The sequence below is a fragment of the Acomys minous genome, assembly GCF_964271855.1.
Source record: "Acomys minous genome assembly, chromosome: 9".
Taxonomy (NCBI): domain Eukaryota; kingdom Metazoa; phylum Chordata; class Mammalia; order Rodentia; family Muridae; genus Acomys; species Acomys minous.
This window is the reverse complement of record NC_140490.1, coordinates 47,467,946-47,481,323: the sequence shown is the minus strand read 5'-3', so window position 1 is coordinate 47,481,323 and position 13,378 is coordinate 47,467,946. Positions and strand designations below refer to the sequence as shown.

General features: G+C 45.0%; 1 long non-coding RNA gene across 1 annotated transcript in view; it reads left to right on the top strand.

Annotated features, from left to right (window-relative positions):
- The first annotated feature begins 879 nt into the window (after positions 1-879).
- Positions 880-13,378, top strand: part of LOC311605264 — a 32,593-nt gene continuing 20,094 nt past the window's right edge. Inside the window, exon 1 of the long non-coding RNA XR_014781871.1 lies at positions 880-1,004. This is a non-coding gene — a long non-coding RNA (uncharacterized lncRNA). The remainder of the gene's footprint in view (positions 1,005-13,378) is intronic.

Below are 13,378 nucleotides of genomic sequence, written 5' to 3'. Positions count from 1 at the left end.
CAGTCTTCCCCTGTCTCTCCATACTTATATGTTGTATTTCACATTTCTAGTTCTATCTCACCCCACCCCAGTCCCTTACTCTATACCTAACATCTATGTTTATATGGATTACAGCATGCCAATCAATGGCTTAGAAGCTAACATTCACATATAAGCGAATACATACTGTCTTTAGGGGTCTATGTTACCTTACTCAGGATAATTTTTTCCCTAGCTTCATCCATTTACCTGTGAATTTTATGAGTTCATTTAAAAAGAATAGCTGAATTCCAATTGTGTTAACCTGCATATCTTCATTATTTACCCCATCTGTTGATAGACATCTAGGCTGTTTCTGGTTGCTGGCTATGACTATGGTTGATCAAGTGGATGTAGAGCCCTTTGGGTATATAAGAGTGGTAGAGCTGGATCTTGATGTCATCTGTTGTGTGACAAATCTTTTCCTGGAGAGAAAACACATTCCTCTACTTACTCCAGTTAGGGAACCTATGACAGACCAAAGTATGGACACCACTAAAGTCCAATTTGCTGAAGTAATGAGTTTCATTGTGGTTACTCACAGGAATGTGGGTGAGAGGTTACTTACAGGAGAGGTGACTTATCAAGGCTCACGCCAGCATGAATGACAGCTCGCAAAAGATGGGAAACGTAACACTGCACAACCTGTAGATAGATCAAAGGGTTGGAGGATGCCCTTTTCAGGTGCCTCAGTTGGTTTAAGTGTCTTTGAGGAAGCTTGCTGGTTTTTGCTTCTGCTGGGCAGCTGATCTGGTCTCAGGCTCTCAGCTTTTATTGTTTAGTGTGCCAGGAAGAGACCTAGTGAACATCGTCAGTTTCAGGGACTTCCTGAGTTGTTTGATTTGTTTACCTTCTTACTTCGGTGCCTCCCTTGAGGATGGGGAAGTTTTGATCTCAGAGGAAACTGTTACACAAGATACATTCCCAGCTTTCTGAGGAACTGATTTCCCTAGTGGCTCCAGACTTTATAATTTTCAATGGATAAGGTAAGTCACATGATTTATCCAAGCGAAATAAGGGAAGAATAATTCTCGCCTAGAAAATAACTTACCACCACCAAACTTATTTATTATAATAGTTAACAATAGAGAACATCCCTTAAACTTCGACTGTCCACCGAGCACAATCCTATTATTTAATCTTTACAATAACCCTATAAAATGCACATGCTTATTAGTATCCTTTATCCTACATATGAATTAAAAAGAAAGAGAAAGTAGGGTCATGATGGCACATGGTGGTAACCCCAGCACTTGGAAGGAGGAGCTAGGAGTGTGAAGACCAGAGAAAGGAAAAAAGTACCCTGCCTCCAGACTTGACTGTGAACTCTAGAGGCTTGGAACCAACACCCCCATACACACCTCTTTACCCCCAACTCACCAACAATATCCACTGAAGACCAACCATCTTTGGTACTTTTCCACCCCCTCACTGCACATGCTCCAAAAACATATAAAAGCCCTCCCCCTTCCCCCCAGCCCTCTGCTGTCTCTCTTGCTGTTCACAGGCAGCTGCCATTCTGTTCTCCCCAGTAAGTCCCTTGTGTGTGGTTTGTTGCATGGTGGGACTTTGTGGTATTCCTTGGCTTCCAACTTACCAGATACCTTTGCTCTAGAAAAACCTTTACAAGGAGGATCAGAAATTCAAGGCCATCCTTGCCTATGGGTGAGTGAGAAGAAGAAGAAAGGCCCAAACAAAACAGTCCTTTCCTGCAGGACTTATCCTGATCTGAAGACTACAGGTTGGGAATTGCATGGGCGGAGGAACAAGGGTTAGAGTGCAGCTTGCACTCCATAGTGAGACTCTGGGGAGAGAGGCAGGCAGAGCGTAGTACGGTACAATAGCGGTAGTACGGAAATCGATTAAGAATGAGGGTAAACCTATATTTGACCACCTCCCCTTGGTGGGGAAGCCTGGTGGCACTCAAAGAAAGAATAAGCAGGCTACCAAGATGCGACATGATAGCCTATGGCCATATACTGGGGGAGGAGGTCCCCCTCGGTCAAAAACCTAGGGGTGGACAATAGGGTGAAAGCAGGAGAGAGGGAGGAACGGGAGGATACAAGTGATGGGAGTTGTAATCTGAATAAATTAAGTAAAATGTAAAAATCCCATTCAAACTAAACAAAAAATAAGAAGAATGAGGGTAAAACACTGTGGGGGCTCCCCTTAGTATTAAGAGCTTAAAGGGAGATGATGTCACTGTAAACATCAAAAAGATTACAATATATGACATAATCAAAACTGCCTAAAGCACAATAGATGCGTTACAATGAGCAGGTGGCCAAGTATTTGCCCCAGGTCTGTATCACTGCTGATATAGACTTGGTTCTTGCATGTACACCACTGAGAGGTAACATCTTCTCACTGGTGATGTCTCAAGTTCATCTGAAACTTCCAGACTGCCCATTCCCTTGCCAGATGCTGTGTATTTCATGTCCAAACATAACTGCTTGCCATGGGCTGAAGAATTGACACATAGGTATTGGGGCCATTATCAGCCATAGCTGCAACACCTCCAACATGGTGGCCCAGATGATGTCACTCCCTCTTCCAGTACCCGAGGGATCTCTTGTTTGAACCATGAAACTCTTGATACTTCTAGGAAATAGAAAGCCGTTATAGCAATTGCAGGCATAAAAAGCCCAAGGATATTCCATGTTCTGAGCATCCACGCAGAGACTCCTGTATGGATGCCTCCCACCTTTCTATGAAATGTCACAAACCTCTTTCCTTCTTGACGGTTTCAGGAATTAATGTAAACTTCTCAAAGGCCCACAGTGCACAGGTTGAAAATGAGTTTCTAGTCATTCTTCACTCTGATGTTCTAGAAATCCTCCCATCAGTCCGAAACGTCACTGGTATCCCATGAACTGAGAAGGCATCCACTTAGAGCTCAGAGTGCCTTGGAAGACATGAACGAAGGGAGTTCATACCATTGCTCGCTCCACTCTTACCTCCTTCAGTTAGCGCTGCTGCCAGGACCCACATGTGAAAACAAAGGGGATCTAGAAATGACCACACTGGGAGCTTAAGGGAGCTTGCAAAAGCAAGAGCAGGCCCAGCCTTATCTTTATCAGGAATTGCTGGATCACAAGCCACAGGGGCTAACTCAAGCTGGCAGGTGCCGGGAGAACGCATCTCTTTGACTGGGGACTGTAGCCAGGAACTGGACAGCTGGAAATTTCAGTTACCGCCCTCTATTCATATAACCATGTGGGCTTTTTATCCCATTCTCTGCATATTTAATTCCGTCTCTCTCTAGATGGGTTTGGCCATTGTAATGAAACCCAGATGCCTTGGGGTCTGTGTATTTGACCTTCTTGCTCTGCTTCTGGGTAACAGCTGATGGAGGATTGTATCACATACTGAAGAGGCTGGCCCAGCATGGCACCTTCAGTCTTTGCCTTGCCCTTCTTCCCCATCCTGTCTACTTACCCGACCCCCCAAAACCGTTAGACTACATTCCTAAAGCTGGCCACCAAGGTCTAATTCCCTTATTTGGCCACTTCCTCCTCCTGAGGCTGGCTACCAAGATCCAGCTATCAAAGTATTGAACTCCAGCAATCAAAAGCCCCTTTGGCTCACCTAATTAACATGTCCAATTAAAATTAAACACCATGTCCTAATATGGGTTTTCCCCTTGTGCTTTTATAAACTGTCATTTACCTGTAGGCCATGTCTGTTTTCTCTCAATCGCAAAGCAGGCCTTCGTCCTCCAGGCAAATATCCCTTCCCGCTCTCCTTTGCCCCTTTCCTCCCCTCTCCTTTGTTCCTCTTCCCTTTTCCCTAGTCCTCTGTCTTCAATCTTTGTCCCTTTTGGGCAAATAAATCTCCTTTGTGCTGAGAACTTGGTCTTGGGGTACCTTGTTCAGAGGCCAGTCCTTTCAGTTCCATGGGGAGCTGGTTCCGCAAACCCCTGAAGACACCAAAATCTCTAGGTGCTGACATCGCTTATCTAAAAATAACAGAATTTGCATATAACCTTCACATATCCTCCCACACACTTTTATTTTTAGTTTGTATATATATGTGTGTGATATTCATATATGTGAATTTGTATGTGTGTAGGTACACGCATATGGGGAGGTGTATTTGACATGTGAGTGAACCCAGAGCTGCCTAGTTCCTGCTAGTTTAGCAGCCTTCCAATCCCCCACTTTCCCAGCCTGGGACATCCCTGTGTGCGCTCCCATGTGCTTCCCCGGTGCTGAGATCACAGTGTTTGCCGTATCTGTCTGGCTTTTACATGGATACCAGGGATCCAGACTCCAGCTGATGCTTATGTGGCAAGAACGTTAAGCACTAAGCTCATCTTCCCATGCCCTCCTATACACTGGTAATCGAATATTACCCAACATAATGTACATTCTATCTAAGCCATTGCTATACTGTCTTATTTAGGTAATGAGAAGAAAAAACATCTGTATGTATTCAGCACAGATGCAGTTTTTAGAATGTGTCAACACACTGTTGCCTGAATGCACGGATGGAGACCATACCAGTACAAAAGGCCAACTGACATATCCTGTCTTCTAAATGAGTTTGGGTCAGTTAAAGTCACAGTTGTACAGGTGAGAATGTGGGGGCAGGGTTAGTGACAAAGGCAGCCGAAACAGAGGAACCAAAATATTAATAACACTGAGTCTGTGGCCATAAGAAATGAGCATACAGGGCTTGAGAGATGGCTCAGAGGTGAAGAGCACTGCCTGCTCTTCCAGAGGTCCTGAGTTCAATTCCCAGCAATCACATGGTGGCTCACAACCATCTGTAATGTGATCTGATGCCCTCTTCTGGCATGTAGGTGTATATGTAGATAGAGCACTCATATACATAAAATAAATAAATAAATCTATCTGAAAGAAATGAATAAATAAATAAATAAATAAATAAATAAATAAATAAAACAAATGGGCATACACTCAGATGGTTCACACCTTTATTCCCAGAAGTAGAAGCAGTTGGCTATCTGAGTTGAGGTCAGCCTGGTCTACAAAGTGAGTCCAGGACAGTCAGGACTACACAGAGAAACCCTGTCTCAGAAAACAAACAAACAAACAGACAGACAAACAAACAAAAAGAAGGAAGGACGGAAGGAAGGAAGGAAGGAAGGAAGGGAGGACTAGGATTCAGACCTGGGGACAACTGGCTGAGATGCCTTTTTAACCAAGTGGACTTGGCCTGCAGGCTCTCCCAGCATCCTTCAGTCCCTACCTGTACAGGGCATGGCTGACATAACCAGCTCTCTACCCTAACTTCCCAGCCCAGGGGTGGGGCCTGCTCCCCCAGAGGCATTTCCTCTCTCCTCCCTCCCTCCCATTTTCTCCCTCCCTCCCTCCCTCCCCCCTTTCTCTGCTCATATGTTTTTTCTCTCTACCCACCCCTCTCCCCTGCTTTTCTGTCTCCCTCTGCAAGGTTGGTGAACTCACCCAAGAGCTGCCACCAATAAACCTGCATTTTACTTTAATTTGGAAATAACTTATCAGGAAGGAAGGAAGGAGGGAGGAAGGGAGGGAGGGAGGGAAGAAGAAAAGAGCAAGCATCAAGGAGGTGGATAAGCAGGTTACATCTGTAGCCAGAGGACTAGACTGAGGCACTGAGGGTTCCTAGGAAAGACAGAGACTGCAGGCTGAGGATTGAGTCCCTGTATGTGGTAGCAGTAGGGAGTTAATTTCCTTAGCCAAGCTGTACTAGTCTACTGCTGAATTCATTGAGAAAGGTTAATTTATTCATTTGGTAGAAAAACAAAAACACACCCTCACACGATATTCAAGCACTATCCGGGGCCTCCTGCTCCTGGGATCCTGCCTGCTGTCTCCTTTCTAGATGGGAACCATGTCTAAACAAGACAGGAAGTGGCTCGTGTAGAAAGAGGAAGCCTGGAGCCAATGGGGGAGGAAAGGGAATCCACTGCTGTCTCAGAACCTCTGCCTGTTTTAAAAAGCGTTGTCCAGGGAACTGGGTGAGGGAAGAGCTGCTGATAAAAAAGACATGACCAGACAGCGCTTGGGAGGCTGAGGCAGGAGGATAAGGCGGCCAAGGCCAGCCTGGGACGCGTGAGCTCAAGACTGCCCCAGGCTACAGAGTGAAGCAATGGCTTAATACACCATCCAAGAAAGAAAGGAAGAGGGGAAAAAAGGAAGGGAAGGAGGGAGGAACGAAGGGAGGGAGTCTGGAAAACATGAGGCTAAGCAATGGAGGGTCTCTCACTGTCTTGTCACTCACTGGTCACAAACAAAATGTTGTGACCTCAGAAGTCCAGAACCTTAACTCAATGCAATGGAAGAAAGGACAAGTGGTCCTGGCTTGGAGCGCCTGTCTTTGAGGCTGTCGTCATCTTCACATGCCCTGGGCCACTCTAGATTCCCAGCTGCCCATGCTCCCCCTTCTTCGGGGACTCCTACTTGATTTTCCACTAGTGAACAGAGAGTCCTGTGACTCTCCAATACGGTTCAAATCCCTGCTGGTGTAGAAGGATCTAGCAATCTTCATTCCTGCTATCACCGCCCAGGAACAGCCACCATTTGTTTGTTTGTGATATGTTTGTGGCGGGGTTTCATTCGTCCCAGGCTGTAGAGTCAAACTTGTTATGTATTCAAGGATGACACACACACACACACACACACACACACACATTTAAAGTCCAGAAGTCAATATCAGGTGTTTTTCTCAATTTTTTCTCCACCTTAATATTTAAGACAATGCCTCTCACTGAGCCTGGGACACCCTGATGTGCCTATACTGGCTGGCCAGCAAGCACCAGGGAACCTGCCTTCCCAGTGCTGCAACTACAGCCACACAATAATGTACCAGGCTTTTATGTTGGTATTACAAATCAAAATCATGTCCTCATGTTTGTACAGCAAGAACTTTGCCCAACTGGGCTGCTGCCCCACCCCTCAACCCCTTTTTAAATGACCAAAGATCCCTGAACATCCCAGATTGCCTGGGAGGTATTTTGTTTTGTTTTGTTTTATATTAAGTTATTTAGTGTGGTGGTGTGGGTGGGTACAAACATGCCATAGCATTTGTGTGAAGGTCAGAGAATAACCCGTGGGAGTTCTTCAGTTCTCTTCTACCATGTGGAGTTCAGGGCTCAAACTTAGGTCATCCAGCTTTGTGGTAAGCACCCTTTCCTACTGCCCTACTCCATCAACTGTCTTTATTTGGGACATGATCCGACTGGCTTCAAGCTTGCTATGTGGCCGAAGATGAGTTTGAAGTTGTGATCCTCTTGCTCCTACCCCGCAACTTCCATAATTATATGCATGCATGCACCATCCTGCTTCATTCTTGTGGTGCTGGGGAGGGAATCTAGGGCCTTACGTATGCTAAGCAAGCAAGCACTCTGCTGATTGAGCTACAATTTTAGCATTATCTGTGTACCTGCTGTGTGACCTTGGGTAAGTTGCGTAACTTGGCTGTCTCAATTCCTCACCTACAAAATGTCCCTAGTAATAAGACTGCTTTGCAGAATGATTATAAAGACGAAATGAGATAAAGTCAGGGCTCTCCAGAGAACAAGACCAATGGAATTAAAGAAGTCTGTTTTAAGGGGCTGGTTGCTATGGTGATGGGAATTAAGAGGTCCATGACGTGCTCTGTGCAAGCTGGAGACCCAGGAAAGTATCTCCCAAGTGTGAGGATCTGAGAACAGGGAGCTAGGGTCAGTGAGAGGACAGATGACAAGGGCCCAGCCTTGCAGTGGAGAGAGCACAGTCAACCTCCTGGCCTTTTGTTCTATCTGGACTCTCAGTGGATTGGTTGGTGCACGCACACATTAGGGCAGGCTGCCTGCTTTATTCCACCAACCAGTCCAGACATTAATCCCCTTTAGAAACAGTTATAGAGACATCCAGAAATGTCTGCTAAAATACAAAGGCTCTATGTGACCCAGTCAGGTTGACATGAGAAATTAACCATGACTCACCATAAGGTGCCTCGCTTCCCATCTTCCCATACTGAGCATTTGGTAATTGTTAGTAGTCCTTATTAGGGCCCATTGTAATAGAGCGATTTAATTGTATCTTAGCTTGGACTCTGAGCTCTTTAAGGAATTAGAGTTCAATACAACTTAACAGGAAAAAAAAAAAAAAAGAAGAATCCAAACGACCTGACTAATGAATGCACAAAGGGTTCTAAACAGCAAAATCAGCAGCAAAAACAATTCAATACTGGATCAACTTCAAAAAGGACATTTTCTTTGAATTTCACTAGGAATGTGTTTCAGGTGAGTCAAAGTCCTGATTGTGAATGAGCTCAGCAGCACTAGAAATATCGACTTGAGGGACAAGTCTTAGCAAGTAGGCAAGTTTGTAAAAATGAAGGCTGCAAAATTAGGACTGACTCCCAGGTGGGGGTGGCGGCGCACGCCTTTAATCCCAGCACTCAGGAGGCAGAGGCAGGTGGATCTCTTTGAATTCCAGGCCAGCCTGGTCTACAATGCAAGTCCAAGACAGCCAAGGCTACACAGAGAAACCCTGTCTTGAAAAACAGGAAAGAAAGAAAGAAAGAAAGAAAGAAAGAAAGAAAGAAAGAAAGAAAGAAAAAGGACCAGAGTAGACAGTTCTCAAAGACCAGTGGCCAAAAAGCCAGGTGTGGTGGCGCATGCCTTTAATCCCAGTACTTAGGAGGCAGAGGCAGGCAGATCACTTGAGTTCGAGGCTAGCCGGGTCTACAAAGTGAGTCCAGAACAGCCAAGGCTACACAGAGAGACCCTATTTTGAAACGCTCCCCCCCCCCACCAAAAAAAAGACCAGTGGCCTTTGGGAAGGTGTTGGGCATCACTAACAGTGAGATGAAGATTAGCCAAAACCACAATGACACATCACACCTCACCTGCTAAGATGCCTTTTGTCAGGTAGATCAGAGTTAGCTGGCATCACAGAACATGTAAAGGAAAGTCTGCAACTTGTTAGTGGGAAGGTAAAGTGATATTACCATTGTGAGAAACAGTGTGGAGTTCCCTCCAAAACCAGAGCTACAACACATACACACATACTAACCCCCCCTTGTGTGTGTGTGTGTGTGTGTGTGTGTGTGTGTGTGTGTGTGTGTGTAAAATCGGTTAGAGGCCTGCTCTACAGGAGGGAACCATTCATGATACCTGGTACTGTAAGCCTTGTCAAAAGCTCATGGCTCAGGAAGTTCTAGGTCCTAGGGGAAACCTACCACGGCCGGTTGGCAAAATGTACATGTTAAACTGGCTTCTAAATATTTATGCTATATCTATAGGTTAGTGTTGCTCTCAGCCCTGGCCAGAGAAGCTGGTTCTGTCTGCATGAGTAGCAGTTAATTCAGACAATCCTATCTGGCCAAAGTGCTGAAAATATGTGACTATTGAGTGGTCAACCCTAAATGGAACATGTATAATAAGCCGCCAGCACCGAGGCTCAGGGACATGGTGGAATAGGGGGTGGAAAGACTGTAAGAGCCAGAGGATGGGGAACAGCACTGTGAAAAGGCTGTCTTCTGGGCCTCACTTGACTACTGCCCTCATGGGTTCGTAGCCAGCTGTGCTCACTGGCACAATGCGTAGTCCTCAAGATCAGCCAACACTGCAGCACAGGCAACACTAACTGGGCTCAGAAAGGCAAGCCAAAACTTTTGTCAGCCAGCGTCGGCCTCCAGTCAGCCCAGCCGGATGTTCAGCCATCATGGTGGTCTTTGCAGTAAAGTACTGAGATCTGTGTTTGTGTCCAAAGCAGCTGCAGCCAAACCAACAAAAAGAGCCTTTTGCTTCCCTCAGATGAGTCTGCCCCTCTGAACTAGAAACCCTAAGCCCCCAGGGCTCCTTAAACAACTCCTGTGCATTCTTATCCACACCACTGTAGCTATTGTGTAGTCTTTTGGATGAAAGGAACTCAAAAATCTGCAAAAAGTTTTCTCCAGGTTTCCCTCCCGGAGAAGGGGAGGCGGTCAGCTCTCCGCACCAGGCCCTTGTGGTGGTTTTCTTTGGGAATGCCGCAGGTACGGCTTTGTAATCTTAGAATGTGTCGCTGTGGGGCCCTGCCAAAATTCTGAGATGAATGGAAGGAATATAATTCTAAAATATGGATTTTTTTTCCTCTTTAGAAGACGAAAATCCCACACTACAGTGGAGGAAGACGTGGGTGCATGATAGTGGCAGCCTGCAGACATGTCCCTAAAAATAGACAGGAAGGAGGCATGTGTGAGACTGTGGACTCTCCTTGGTTATGTGAATGGCTTTCTCACAGTGAGAAAAATGAAGTACAAAGATCTATTGATCTTCAAAAGGCTGTAGCTACTTAGATAGATTAATTGCTTCCACGCTTTACAAGGCTGTTACCTAAGAGGTCGAAATGCTTTCATATTTTTGAATAAAAGAGAGATGAGTGACAGGTTTCCTGCAAGAACTTGCAGTACAAAGCTCAGTGGAATGAACTGTGTGGAACACTGGACCCTGAGTCAAACACACCTACTAAGGGTAGATACTTGGGGACCAGTAGGAAAACTTTCAGGACAGACTAAGTATGTGACCTTGGTTAAGGAACTGGTGTGGATTTTTGTGACGTGATTTTTGTGCATTTTGGTTGTGTAATTAAATGTCTCACCTTAGGAAGATGTCCACTCTTTTTAGCAAAAGGGCATAAAAATTAGACTAAAAATTCGGGCCGATAGATGCACATGCCTTTAAACCCAGCACTCAGGAGACAGAGGAAGGTGGATCTCTGTGAGTTCCAGACCAGCCTGTTCTACAGAGTGAGTTCTAGGACATCCAAGGCTACACAGAGAAACTGTCTGGAAAAATCAAATCAAACAAACAAACAGAACTTAGATGAAAATGGGAAGTGTCAGCTAAAAATGTAACAAATTGCTCTCTTGGAGGTTTTTTTTTAAATGAAGAGAAATTTGTAAATGTTTTTAGATATTGTAAAAATATTCTAAAAACAAACACAAATCTGCATCTCAAAGAGAAGCTTCAATCCCAAATCGACAATCAGTGCACAAGGAATAGATGCCTTCTGTGCATTAAAAGTCTGGGCGACAAGCCTGAAGTAGGTCATGTGTAAGCCCAGTGCAGAGCAAATTAAGTTTTAAAGAGAATGTTGTCAATAATTCACGATCAGACACGAGTCGGTAGTTAACACATGCCCATGGCCATGGCGAAGGAATCGGAAGGCTCAGCTGAAACGCTTCGCCCACAGGAATCCCCAAAATGTACTTTGGGATCAAAGAAAAGGAGGCCCGAATTGTGCCTTAGTATGTCTTGGTGATTTGTAACAAAAATTGTTCTTGTGTATGTACATAAACTATAATCCTACTCTCCTGGATTTTTAAAAAGGATGTGTGAAAGGCACAGGCTCTTTACGTTGGTGACCCTCCGCACAAATGATAGGAATCCCGGGGTCCTTACAAATCAGGAGTGGGATTGCTTCATCTGTGTCTGACACTGTGACAGAGGATTCTCCCCCCAACAGAGCTGTGTGTGTGTCTGTGTGACAAGGGCCACTTTGTCTCTCAGGATGCTGTTAACGGAAGACGGCTCCCACCTGGTGAGTCCGCAGCCCTGGTGGACGCTCTGCATAGATGGAGCTGTTGTGCAGCGCCAGCTTGCTCACAGCCTGATGGGGCTGCTCTGAGAATGGGCACGGGTAGCCCGTTTGCTGCAAGACGGTGGGCAGGACGTGCACATGAGGGGAAGCTGAAGAGCCTCGTGGACCAGAACCCTTTCTCCAGAGAAGACAGAATCCATACACCTCTAATCTCAACACACAGGAGACAGAATCCCACTAGGAGAACCCCGAGTTTGATGCTAGCCTGGAACACTGCACTAGTTAACTTTTCTTGTTGCTATGATAAAACACCTGACAAAAAGCAACTTAAGGGAGGAACCACTTATTTTTGACTCAAGCTTGAGTATAAAGTCCACCATGGCGAGTGAGGCACGACGGTAGGATTAGGAGGCAGCTGGTCACACGGCATCTGAAGTCGGGGGAACAGGTGAAAGCCAGTGTTCTGTTTGCTTTCTTCTTTTTCTTTAGTTTGTGGTGGTCCTGCATACCTGCAAAGTGAGTCTCCTCTCCTCAGTTACATGTTCCTGAGGATGCCCATCCAAACACCCCGACAGGTGTGTTTCCGTTGTGATTGTAGAGTTGACCAAGCTGTTGACGAAGATGAGCTTCTCAGCTGCCTCTCCTAAGACTCTGACTCAAAAACAGAAGCAAAAAGGGACTAGTTGTGGGATGGTGGTGATCGTTCTAAACATAAGAAAGTTGGCTTTGACATACTTCTTCACTAATGTGGTGATCCCAGAGACAAAGCAAATGGCTCAGAGAGATGGGGGTAAATTAAGAAGAGTTTGGGAGCCTTCTACAAAACCTCAGGGAACCCCAGGGACAGTCAGAATCTGGGAGATCTCAGCAGAAGACAGACCCGAAATCCAAGGTCATCCTTGGCTACAGAGGAACTTGGAGGCCAGCCTGGACTACCTGAGACTCTGTCTCAAAACAAAAACAAACAGGGGTGAGGGGTGGAGGATAGCTCGGTCAGTAGAATGCTTGTCAAACAAGCACGAGGAACTGAGTTGAAATCCCTGACTTCATAACTTTTTAAATTTATGTACAAAGTTGATCATTTTAATCTGTGAGAGCCGTTTTATTTTCCCTTGTATCTGTCTATCTCCTTTACCCTTTTCTTGAATTTGATTAATGGCTTTTCTTATGGATTTGTAGGTTTTCATTCTGTTTTAGGGAAGTCAGATTTTACCAACAGGAATTGCAAACTTTCTTTCACAGTCTATTTTTATACTTCTGATTAAGGTATTTTCCCATGCATCAGTGAACTTTTAAAATCAAATTAATTTTTTGATCTTTTCCTGGCATCTGGAGTTTGCTTTACATTTTAGAAGTCCTTTGCCTTGTGCTTAGAATTTTCTGTCAGCTCTTTTATTTGTTTTTTAAATGATGTATTTATTTATTTTATATATATGAGTGTTTTGCCTGCAGATGTGTACACCATGTTTGTGCTTGCTACTCTCAGAGGACAGAAGATGGCCTCTGATCTCTTGGAACTGGAGTTACAGATGTTTGTGAGCCACCATGTGGGTGCTGGAAAGCGATGTCAGGTCCTCTGGAAGAGCAGCATGTGCTCTGACTACTGAGCCATCCCTCCAACCGCCAAGTTCTCTCTTCCCCCACTTCTTTCTTTAAAGTATTTTATAACTTATTTATTTTACTTATATGAGTATTTTCTTGTATGTATGTATCTATGTATGTATGCATGCATGTATTATATATGTATGCATGCGTGTATGTATATACACCATGTGCATTCCTGGTGCCTGCTAGGGTCAGAAGAGGTCACTAGACCCTGGGATCTGGAGTTCTGATGGTTGTGA